The sequence below is a fragment of the Zingiber officinale genome, chromosome 7A, assembly GCF_018446385.1.
Source record: "Zingiber officinale cultivar Zhangliang chromosome 7A, Zo_v1.1, whole genome shotgun sequence".
NCBI lineage: Eukaryota > Viridiplantae > Streptophyta > Magnoliopsida > Zingiberales > Zingiberaceae > Zingiber > Zingiber officinale.
The window spans coordinates 118787820-118799867 of NC_055998.1; positions in this window are offsets into that span (position 1 = coordinate 118787820).

Consider the following 12048-nt stretch of genomic DNA (forward strand, 5'->3'; position numbering starts at 1 on the left):
ACCATATAGGAAGAACTAGTCCAATTTGACAGAAATAAAGTCTGGGACTTAGTTCCTCTACCCAAAAATAAAAAATTTATTCAAACTAAATGGTATTTAGGAATAAGTTAAATGAAAAAGGAGATTTGTTAGAATTAAAGGTAGACTAGTAGCTAAAGGTTTTAGTCAAGTACAAAGACTTGACTATGATGAAACCTATACTCCATTAGGCAGACTTGAGTCAATTAGAATGCTACTAAGCTATGCAATCCATAAAAGATTTAAACTCTACCAAATGAGCATCAAATCATCCTTCTTAAATGGATTAATAAAAGAAGAGGTATATGTAGATCAACCACCTAGATTTGAAAATCTAGAACATCTTGATTATGTATTCAAATTAATAAAAAAAAAGTCCTATATGGTCTAAAATAACCACCTAGGTCTTGGTATGAACGATTATCCACCTATCTGATTTCAAAAGAATTCAAACAAGGTCGAATGGATCCAACCCTCCCTGTAAAAACCTTTAAATTCGATATTTTTATCACCCAAGTTTACGTTGATGACATAATTTTTTGATCTATAAACTTAGATTTTTTTTTTTATAAGAATGTATAAATCTAATGGAACAAGAATTTGAAATAAGTCTAGTAGGTAAGTTAACCTTCTTCTTAGTCTTACAAATTAAACAAACTAATGAAGGTATTTATGTCTATCAAAAAAAATATACAAAGGAATTACTTAAAAAATTTAGAATGGATAACTCTAAAGAAATACATAGTGATCTAAATGGAACACCAGTAGACCTAAAGTATTATAGAAGTGTCATAGATAGTCTATTATATGTAACTGCAAGCCGACCTGATATACTATTTACAGTTAGTTTGTGTGCTAGATATCAAACTTGTACTTAGGAATCCTATCTGAGAAATGTTAAAAGAATTTTCGTATATCTAAAAGTTACACAAAATATCAGAATGTGGTTCCCTAGGACAACTAACTTTGAACTTCTAGGATATTCTGACTCATACTATGTTGGTTGTAAATTAGATAAAAAAACATATGTAGTGTATGCCAACTACTTGGACCATCACTTGTCAGCTGATTTAATAGAAAATAATTTTGTGTTACTTTATCTACAACTGAGATACAATATATAGCTATGGGTGAGTGTGTAGCATAATTATTATGGATGATGCACACATTACAAGATTTTAACTTAAATTATAAACATACAAAAATCTTTATTGATAACATAAGTTCAATCAATTTGACCAAAAATTCAGTACATCATTCAAGAATTAAATATATAGAAGCTAAACACCATTTTGTAAGAGATCATGTGGCCAAAGGAGATATTGAACTTAACTATGTGAAAGATACCGATCGAGAAAGTTGTTGAGCCAACCAAGAAGGTCGTTGGGCGTGAGAGCCTTGCTCACTTATAACTCGCACTAGGGCAAGAGTCTGGGACATCCGACCTGGAAGGTTGTTGGGCGTGAGAGTCTTGCTCACTTATAACTCGCACTGGGGCGAGAGTCTAGGACAGCCGACCTGGAAGGTCGTTGGGCGTGAGAGCCTTGCTCACTTATAACTCGCACTGGGGCGAGAGTCTGGGACAGTCGACCTGGAAGGTCGTTGGGTGTGAGAGCCTTGCTCACTTATAACTCGTACTGGGGCGAGAGTCTAGGACAGCCGACCTGGAAGGTCGTTGGGCGTGAGAGCCTTGCTCACTTATAACTCACATTGGGGCGAGAGTCTGGGACAGCCGACTTGGAAGGTCGTTGGGCGTTAGAGCCTTGCTCACTTATAACTCGCACTGGGGCGAGAGTTTGGGGACAGCCGACCTGGAAGGTCGTTGGGCGTGAGACCCTTGCTCATTTATAACTCGCACTGGGGCGAGAGTCTGGGACAGCCGACCTGGAAGGTCGTTGGGCGTGAGAGCCTTGCTCACTTATAACTCGCACTGGGGCGAGAGTCTGGGACAGCCGACCTGGAAGGTCGTTGGGTGTGAGAGCCTTGCTCACTTATAACTCGCACTGATGCGAGAGTCTGGGACAGCCGACCTGGAAGGTCGTTGGGAGTGAGAGCCTTGCTCACTTATAACTCGCACTGGGGCGAGAGTCTGGGACAGCCGACCTGGAAGGTCGTTGGGCGTGAGAGCCTTGCTCAATTATAACTCGCACTGGGGCGAGAGTCTAGGACAACCGAACTGGAAGGTCGTTGGGCGTGAGAGCCTTGCTCACTTATAACTCACACTGGGGCGAGATTCTGGGACAGCCGACCTGGAAGGTCGTTGGGCGTGAGAGCCTTGCTCACTTATAACTCGCACTGGGGCAAGAGTCTGGGACAGCCGACCTGGAAGGTCGTTGGGCGTGAGAGCCTTGCTCACTTATAACTCGCACTGAGGCGAGAGTCTGGAACCTGACCTGGACGGTCGTTGGGCGTGAGAGCCTTGCTCACTTATAACTCGCACTGGGCGAGAGTCTGGAAGGTCGTTGGGCGTGAGAGTCTTGCTCACTTATAACTCGCACTGGGGCGAGAGTCTGGGACAGCCGACCTGGAAGGTCGTTGGGCGTGAGAGCCTTGCTCACTTATAACTCGCACTAGGGCGAGAGTCTGGGACAGCCGACCTGGAAGGTCGTTGGGCGTGAGAGCCTTGCTCACTTAGGTCGTTGGGCATGAGAGTCTTGCTCACTTATAACTCGCACTGGGGCGAGAGTCTGGGACAACCGACCTGGAAGGTCGTTGGGCGTGAGAGTCTTGCTCACTTATAACTCGCACTGGGGCGAGAGTCTGGGACAGCCGACCTGGAAGGTCGTTGGGGGTGAGAGCCTTGCTCACTTATAACTCGCACTGGGGCGAGAGTCTGGGACAGCCGACCTGGAAAGTCGTTGGGCGTGAGAGCCTTGCACTGGGGCGAGAGTCTGAGACAGCCGACCTGGAAGGTCGTTGGGCGTGAGAGCCTTGCTCACTTATAACTCGCACTGGGGCGAGAGTCTGGGACAGCCGACCTGGAAGGTCGTTGGGCGTGAGAGCCTTGCTCACTTATAACTCGCACTGGGGCGAGAGTCTGGGACAACCGACCTGGAAGGTCGTTGGGTGTGAGAGCCTTGCTCACTTATAACTCGCACTGGGGCGAGAGTCTGGGACAACCGACCTGGAAGGTCGTTGGGCGTGAGAGCTTTGCTCACTTATAACTCATACTGGGGCGAGAGTCTGGGACAACCGACCTGGAAGGTCGTTGCCAATCAGTCTAGATTTTGTAGAAGGGATATATATTGCCGACCCGCGGGTGATCTTCCGACCAGGGATATATGTTGCTGGCTTGAGAGGTGATCTCCCGATCAGGGATATATGTTGTTGGCCTGGGACTGATCTCCCGACCAGGAATGTATGTTGCCGACCTGGGGGTGATCTCCCGACCCGGGATTATGTAGAGGAACTACTTCCACTTTGTCTACAGGCAAAAGATACATAGCATTAGATGTATTGCGGAGATGAAAACATTAAAATCTTACTCAGCCGGTGGAAAGGCTGTCTTGGGTCTTTGCTGCATTCAAATTTCTTTCCCGCCTCTTTTCTTCGCCGCTTCCTGAGAAGTTGTGTGGTGAACGCTTCCGTACTCTCGCTTCATCTCATGATTTCCTTATCACGTCCATCATTAATACGCCTCCTAGGGTATCGACACCTGTCCCATGCCTTTATTGCTTATGCAGGATGACGCCGCAGACGCCACTCCTTTTTGTACACGGTTTCCCATAAGAGCCCGTCTTTCGGCGATCGGACGGCTTTAGGCGCTTCACCCAAAATGATACTCGACATCTCTTTTCGATATTCCCTAGGAGAACTCCCTTTATAAACCCTAAAGGCAGGCCGCAGTCATTACCTTGCGCATTTTGACTGCCTTCTTTCTATTGTTCTGCTTCTTCATCGTTGTCGCCCTTCCCCTTCCAGACTCCTTCCGCTTGGTGCTCCTCTTCCTCTCAACTGATCTCTTCTCAATCCTTCCTTACTTGATAATGGCTGACGGTAAGACCACTCTTTGGTATTCGTGCTTCATTTTAGACATAGACGATCACGACTTATCTGTGATTCGATCGGACCTGCGACTTAGTGACGCTTACGAACTCCGCGTTCCTATGCCCCATAAACACCCTACTAACCCTCCGGAAGGCTTCATAACCGTTTTCAGAGACCAGATTTTGGGAGGCCTTCGTTTTCCCATCCATCCTTTCATTTCTTCCTTGAGTGAATACTTCGGCATCTGCATCTCTCAATTTTCTCCTAACTTCTTTAGAGTAGTTTGCGGCACTGTTATTCTTTGTCGCGTATACTAACTTCCCCTGACTGTTCAGCTCTTTCATCATTTCTATTCTTTCAAACGCTCAGAACCAGGAGTGCTTATGGTACAGGCAAGGCATGGCTATAAGTTTTTTTTTCTGACATGCCTTCTTCGAACAAGGGGTGGAAATCCCGTTTCTTTTTTGTCAGACTTCCCGAGCCACTGGTCGGCCCGACACAGTGGCGCTCTGACATCCTTTCTGACCTCCCTGTACATCAACACCAACTTTCTTGTAACACCGCTTCAGAAAAATTTCAAGGTGTGATTGTTAGCTTTTCTATATTACTGTTAGAAGGCTTTTTGTATTTGTTTGGGCTCAGCCCCGTTCAGGAGGAAATAGGGGCTCCGTTTGGTAAGACCCCGTTTTCCTCTCTGTTACTCTTCGCTAACTGAGGTATCTTTCTTTCTTATTGCAGAGGCTGCCATGTTCCGAGCGTACTCCTCCGATGTAAAATGTCGCTCTGTCTCTTCTTTGAAAACTCTAAGTGAGGTGCTTAAGCAGGGTTTGGCGGCTTCTTCCCGACCTGGCCCTTCTGCTCCACAGTCTGCTCCTTCCGCTCCACCACCTATCCCCCCGGTGCCGGCCCATGAGGAAACTTCTTCGGCCATTCCCCTGGGTGTGGCTCCCGTGGAAGACTCGGCCACTGTAGGGCAGGTCGATCAGGCCACTGAAGAGCAGACCGAGGAGACCACTGAAGAGGAAGTCGAGGGAAAGTGAGTCCTATCTCCCCGACCAGCCAAACGCCTGAAACTTCAGTGCAAGAGGAAGAAGGTCACTCCAGCCATTTAGGCGTCACCTCCACCTCTTCCTTCCAGACGTCGCTCATCTACTGCCTTTCATTCTTTGGAAACCAGGACTGCTACTCCCGACCGGGAGATTAATATGGGGCCTGAGGTTCCCGTTACATCGCCTCACATATCAGCCCTAATCCCAGGTCGAGTTATCACTCCCGAGCAGGCTTCTTTTCCCGCTCAAGCTTCTTCTCCTGGTCAGCTACCCTTACCTTTAGTGGACCAGCCCGGAAGCTCTGCGACTCAATCTGCCTCCCTTCCTTTGGCTGTTCCCGCGTCTACTTCTAGATATCGGAGGGAAAGCCGCAAGAAGTATTCTTTTACTGACTCTTGGCGCCTGCCTTCCTCCACAGGATCAGATGCCGCCGCCGTCGCAGAAACTGCTGAAGGGGCTTCTCCCCTTGTTGCCCTGGTTGAATTAGAGGGAGATTTAGCGGCCTCCTGCCGGTCAGGCCATCGAAAGTTTTGGAAGAATCCCCCGGTGGAGGGGCTAGATCAAGCAGCTTGCCAGATTGTCTCTGTAAGTTTTCTTATCTTCATGCTCTTTTGCTGAAATCTTTTATAATTTTTCCTCCTATATCTATCGCAGGCCTGCTCCGCCAATCTAAGTGTCATTCAGTATGCTATCCGCTTACACAGGGAGAATGAAGTACTAAAAGCTCGTCTCGAGGAGATAGAGTTGCCACTAACTCCCCGTGATCCACTCAACCCGACTCCTGGAGACCTAGCACACTATCTTCGATTGATTGGGGAGTCTGCAGAGTCTGCTTGTAATATTTCTCATGCGGCTTTTGACAAGATAAAAGCTCTGGAAGCGGCTCTGCAGACCAGCGAGTCCAAATTGTTTTCTGAAGTGGAGAGGCGTCGGGCACTAACGGCTGAGCTGGATAAAAAGGATGCCCAGTTGGCGAGTCTACAGGAAACCCGAGAAACTCTTCAGAAAACTTTAATTGAGGTCCAGGGTCAATTGGCTTCCAGCGCCGACCGGGAGAAAACTCTTCAAAACCAGTGGGAGGCCAGCCAAGCGACTCTTAAATCTATGCAGGCCGACCTTCTAACAGCTCAAGAGAATATTTCTCAAAGTCAACAAGCCTTGACTCTGGCCCACGCTAACAGGGAGAAGGTCGAGACTAAACTGACCGATTACCAGGCAGGGGAAGTGGGTCGTCTGAGAGCTTACAGGCGAGCCTACGTTACCTCTGTTGGTTAGTCCTAGGAAAACTGTACCGGCTCCACTGTACAAAAATTTTGTACAAGTGTCGAACCTTTCCTTAAATAACCTATTGTGTTCTTTAGAAGTTAAATTAGGAATCGCAGACGGAACTTAACATCATTGATTCCAAATTTAACTTATCTGTTCTTAATGGTTTAAATCTGAATCGCAAGCGGAACTTAACACTATTGATTCAAATCCATCTATGTTATTAATTCATTAAATATTAATTTCCAAAATTGACTTCCAGGACTGCATGGCGAGGCACATGACCTTCTTGGATATGGGAGCAACCACCACCGCCTAGACAAAGCCTTTTAAGGAAAGCTAATATTTAATTTCCTTAAATAACTCTAGGTTAACCAAAAAGAACAATCGAATCACAAATTCGACAAAGTAAAAAAAAACAAACTCGAAAATAAATTCGAAAACTCTAGAATCTTATGCCTCTTGTGTTTGGTATTTCCAAAAATAACTATACAAAGAAAACTAGTATGATGCGGAAAATAATTACTAGTTATACCTTTCTTTGTAAGCAAATAACCTCTTGATCTTCTACCGTATTCCTCTTCTAACCTCGGACGTTGTGTGGGCAACGATCTTCCGAGATGAGAACCACCAAGCACCTTCTTCTTCCTTCTAGGTTTCGGCCACCAAAATCTCTTCCAAGGATGAAGAGGTTCGGCCACCACCAAGCTCCAAGGGATGCTAGAAATATCGCCTCCTTTTCTCTCCTTCTTCTCCATGCAAGATCCGGCCACCACAAGAACACCAAAGAAGAGATGTGATTTGGCCACAAGGTGGAGAGAAGAGAAAAGAGAAAGAGATGTTGGCCGGTCACACCAAGGAAGAGAGGGAGAGAAAAAGAATAGAGTCGTTAACCATGAAGGCACCTCTACCCCCTCTTTTATAATCCTTGGTCTTGGAAAATAAGGAAATTTTAATAAAAACTTCCTTAATTCTTTTGCCATGAAAAAGAACATTTAATTAATTAAAAATCAATTTTCTTTTCTCAATTCATATGGTCGGCCATACTAAAAATCTCCAAGCAAATAAAATTTTAAATACAAATTAAAACTTCCTTATTTGCTTCCGAAAATTTATAAAAATTTCTCCAATAATTTTTCCCTTCATGGTGGATTATAAAAAGGAAAATTTATAAATTAAAATCTTTCTTTTAAACATGTGGATAATTTTTCAAAAGGAAAGTTATCTCTAAAAATTAAAATCTCCTTTCAATCTACAAATAAGGAAAGACATCAAATCTTTTCTTAATCTTTTGTAGAAACTTATAAAAGAGATATTTAATTTTTAAACTCTCTTTTAAATCATGAACATGGTTTAAAAAAGGAAAATTTTCTCAAAATTAAAATCTACCTTTCAATCTACAAATAAGGAAAGATTTCAAATCTTTTCTTAATCTTTTGTAGAAAGCTATAAAAGGAAAGATTTAAATTTCAAACTCTCTTTTAAAACATGATATCCATATAAGAAATAATTTTAATAAAAATCCCTTTTTAATATGATGTGACCGGCCACCTAAGCTTGGGCTTCAAGCAATTGGCCGACCACCTGAAGGCTCAACCTTTAGGCTTGGTCGGCCCTAAGCTTGAGCTTCAAGCTTGGCTTGGCCGACCCCTATAGGTTGGGTAAGAAGGTGGGTATGTGGTGGGTATAAATCTCTATAAACAAGAGGCTACGATAGGGACCGAGAGGAGGAATTGGTTTTGGTCTCCCGATGAAATTAAGCATCCCGTGTTCGCCCCGAACACATAACTTAATTTCATCAATAATAATTCATTCCACTAAAGAACTATTATTGAACTACCGCACCAATCCCAAATTACATTTTGGGCTCCTTCTTATTATGAGTGTGTTAGTCTCCCTATGTTTAAGATGTCGAATGTCCACTAATTAAGTGAGTTACTGACAACTCATTTAATTAATATCTTAGTCCAAGAGTAGTACCGCTCAACCTTATCGTCATGTCGGACTAAGTCCACCTGCAGGGTTTAACATGACAATCCTTATGAGCTCCTCTTGGGGACATTATCAACCTAGATCACTAGGACACAGTTTCCTTCTATAATCAACAACACACACTATAAGTGATATCATTTCCCAACTTATCGGGCTTATTGATTTATCGAACTAAATCTCACCCATTGATAAATTAAAGATATAAATATCAAATATATGTGATTGTTATTATATTAGGATTAAGAGCACACACTTCCATAATAACTGAGGTCTTTGTTCCTTTATAAAGTCAGTATAAAAGAAACGACCTCTAATGGTCCTACTCAATACACTCTAAGTGTACTAGTGTAATTATATAGTTAAGATAAACTAATACCTAATTACACTACGACCTTCCAATGGTTTATTCCTTTCCATCTTGGTCGTGTGCTACTGTTTCTAATTTATAAGGTACTGATAACATGATCCTCTGTGTGTGATACCACACACCATGTTATCTACAATATAAATTAATTGAACATCTACATTTGGTATATATAAATGTAGACACTTGACCAATGTGATTCTTATAAATGTATATACAAAAGCTAGGCTTTTAGTATACACTCCAACAATCTCCCACTTATACTAAAAGACTATGCTGTCATAAATGCTACCATACATCTGATTCTCATCCCTTCAACATGTCCATCAAAAGCTCTTGCCTTAAGGACCTTAGTGAAAGATCTATAGGTCATTACTTGATGCAATCTAGGCAGCAACAACTTCTCCTCGTTTATATGATTTCTCGTATTGGGTGGTACTTGCTTTTTATTATGTTTACTTGTCTTATAGACTTATGGTTTCTTCGAGTTTGCTACTGCACCATTATTATTACAATAAATTATAATAATCTTTGGACAAATCAGAAATCATATCTAAGTCTATCTTGAAGTATCTGAGCCATACAACTTTTATGACTGCCTCAGAGGCTGCCACTTACTCAGCTTCTTATGGTAGAGTCCGAAACAGCACCTTTGTTTATCACTCTTCCATAGTTATGACTTCACCTCCTAAAGTAAACACAAAACCCCGAGGTCAACTTACTATCGTCCCTATCCGATTGGAAGTCAAAATCCGTACAACCCACAGGGACCAAATTAACTGCCTTATAAACTAGCATATAATCTCAAGTGCCTCTAAGGTACTTCAATATATGCTTTACTGCAGTCCAATGTCCTTATCCTGGGTTACTTTGATATCTGCTTAACTATGCACTAGGCAAAACAGATATCCGATCTCGTGCATAGCATACATTAGGCTGTCCAACTGTCGAAGTATAAAGAACTGCCTACATGTCCTCAATCTTCTTTGATGTCATCAGAGACATTTCTTTAGATAAAGACACTCCATGCTTAAAAGGTAGAAAACATTTCTTGGAGTTTTGCATGCTAAAACGAGCTCGTTATATAAAGCTTGGGATAAGCACAACATTCTTTTCTTGTGAACCTTGTTCCCAAGAATATGTGCTCATTTTCCTAAGTCCTTTATAATGAATTGCTTGGACAACCATACCCTTACTTCCGATAACACCTTAATATTGTTTCCAACTATCAAAAATGTAATCTACGTATGGTACAAGAAATACCACCACGTTTCCATCACACCTCTTGTATACACAAGACTTATCCGGTAACTAAATCCATAAGACTGGATTACAACCGGATGTTCCAAAACCTTGAAGCTTGCTTCAGTCCATAGACTGATTGAGCTTACAAACAAAATGCTCTTTTGCCCTTTGCAATGAATCCCTCTGGTTGCTTTATATGGATGTTTCCTTCAAGACTTCCATTAAGGAAAACTGTCTTGTCATCCATTTGCCAAATCTCATAGTCCATATGAGCAGCAATAGATAAAAGAATCTGGATAGACTTAAGCATGGCTACCGGTAAAAAGTTTTCTTTTTTCCAACAAGCCTTGCTTTGAAAGTTTCTACTTTCCTGTCTATCCCTCTTTTCCTATTGTAGACTTATTTTCACTTAATGGCTTTTACACCATTTGGTGATTCTAAAAGCTCCCAGACTTTATTAGAATACATATATTCTAATTCTGTATTCATTTCTTTTTGTAAAGATGCTGCATTTTTATCTTGGAGTGCTTCGTCATATGTCTGGAGATCAGGTTCATATTTACTCGGGATCAAGTCCGAAGATTCTCCCAAAAACATGAATCTCTCAAGTTTCCTCACAACCCTCCCACTACGACGAGGCACTGTTTATGTATCAATTGTGATACGTGTTGTAGTTTATTGTGATATTTCATCTTGTACAGTTGGTACTAGATTAGACATATCCTTTATTATTTTCTTAAGAACAAATTTACTTATGGGCTTATGGTTCATAGTATAGTCCTTTTCTAAAATCAGGCATTTGTGCCAACAATGACCTTCCAATTTTAAGGACTACAAACCTCTTTTCATTTTTCTAGGATAACTCACAAACAAGTGAACTCCTGTCCAACTTATCATTGTCTCTCTTCAGCATATGTGCTGGACTACCCGAATCCGAATATGCTTCAAAATAGGCTTACGCCTATTCAGTAATTCTATATGAGTAGAGAGTTCTGACTTTGGAAGGTACTATGTTCACTTTCGTTTCCAGAGTATATCCTTAAAATGAATTTGGTAATTTTCTAAATAACTCATCATCAATCTACTTATTTCCATAAGAGTCCTATACCTTCCTTTTTCTACACCATTCTGTTGGGGTGTACCAGGTGCAGTTAGTTGGGATTGAGTCCCGTCTTCTGATAAGTGACTCCTAAACTATCCTAAGAGGTTCTCGCCACTATGATCTAACCGTAGTGTCTTGATACTTTTACTTTGGCATTACTCCACATCAGCCTAGTATTCTTTGAACTAATCAAAGCACTTAGACTTGCGGCGCGTCAAGTAAATGTATCCTTATCTTGAATAGTCATCTATAAAAGAGACGAAATATTCGAAACAACTTCTTGCCTGGATTGTCAAAGGTCTACACAAATCAGAATGAACTAATTCCATCATATTTTTGGTTCCATACCCCTTAGATTTAAAAGCTTCTTGGTTATTTTTCCTTCCAAGTAAGACTCGCAGGTTGGAAAGATTTCCACTACCAATGAACCCAAGAGTTCATTGGTTAAGATCCTTTGAATCTACTCAAGTTAATATAACCTAGCCTTAGATGCCAAAAATATGATTGGTTCATTTCCGAAGGTTGCTTTCTCTTAAAGTAAGAAGATGTGTCATTAATTTCCATTTATTGCATTGTGGGAGTTATTGGATTTATAAATTGCCATCCAATGTACCAAAATAGATATCTTTCCTATTTTCTCGATAACAACTTTGTTATCAAAATAGACACAATATTTATTCTTTAAATAGTTTAGAAACGGAAATAAATTCTTTCTAAACTTGGTACTTAAAAGCAATTTCTTAAAATCCATGTTTTATTCCTATCAAAGGATAAACATCTCTCACTGCAACAGCTGCTACTTTTACAGCAATGCCCATGTGGACGGTGATTTATATAGTTGTCAGATTTTCTGGAACCCCTGCAATGAATTACAGACATAATCAGTGGTTCCTATATCTACACACCAGGTACCGGTAGATAACACCACTAAATATGTTTCAACAACTAATAAAATACACCGTTATTGTTCTCAGTTCTGAGAGGACAGCCTACCTTAATGTCCAAGTTTTCCAATCATTACGATT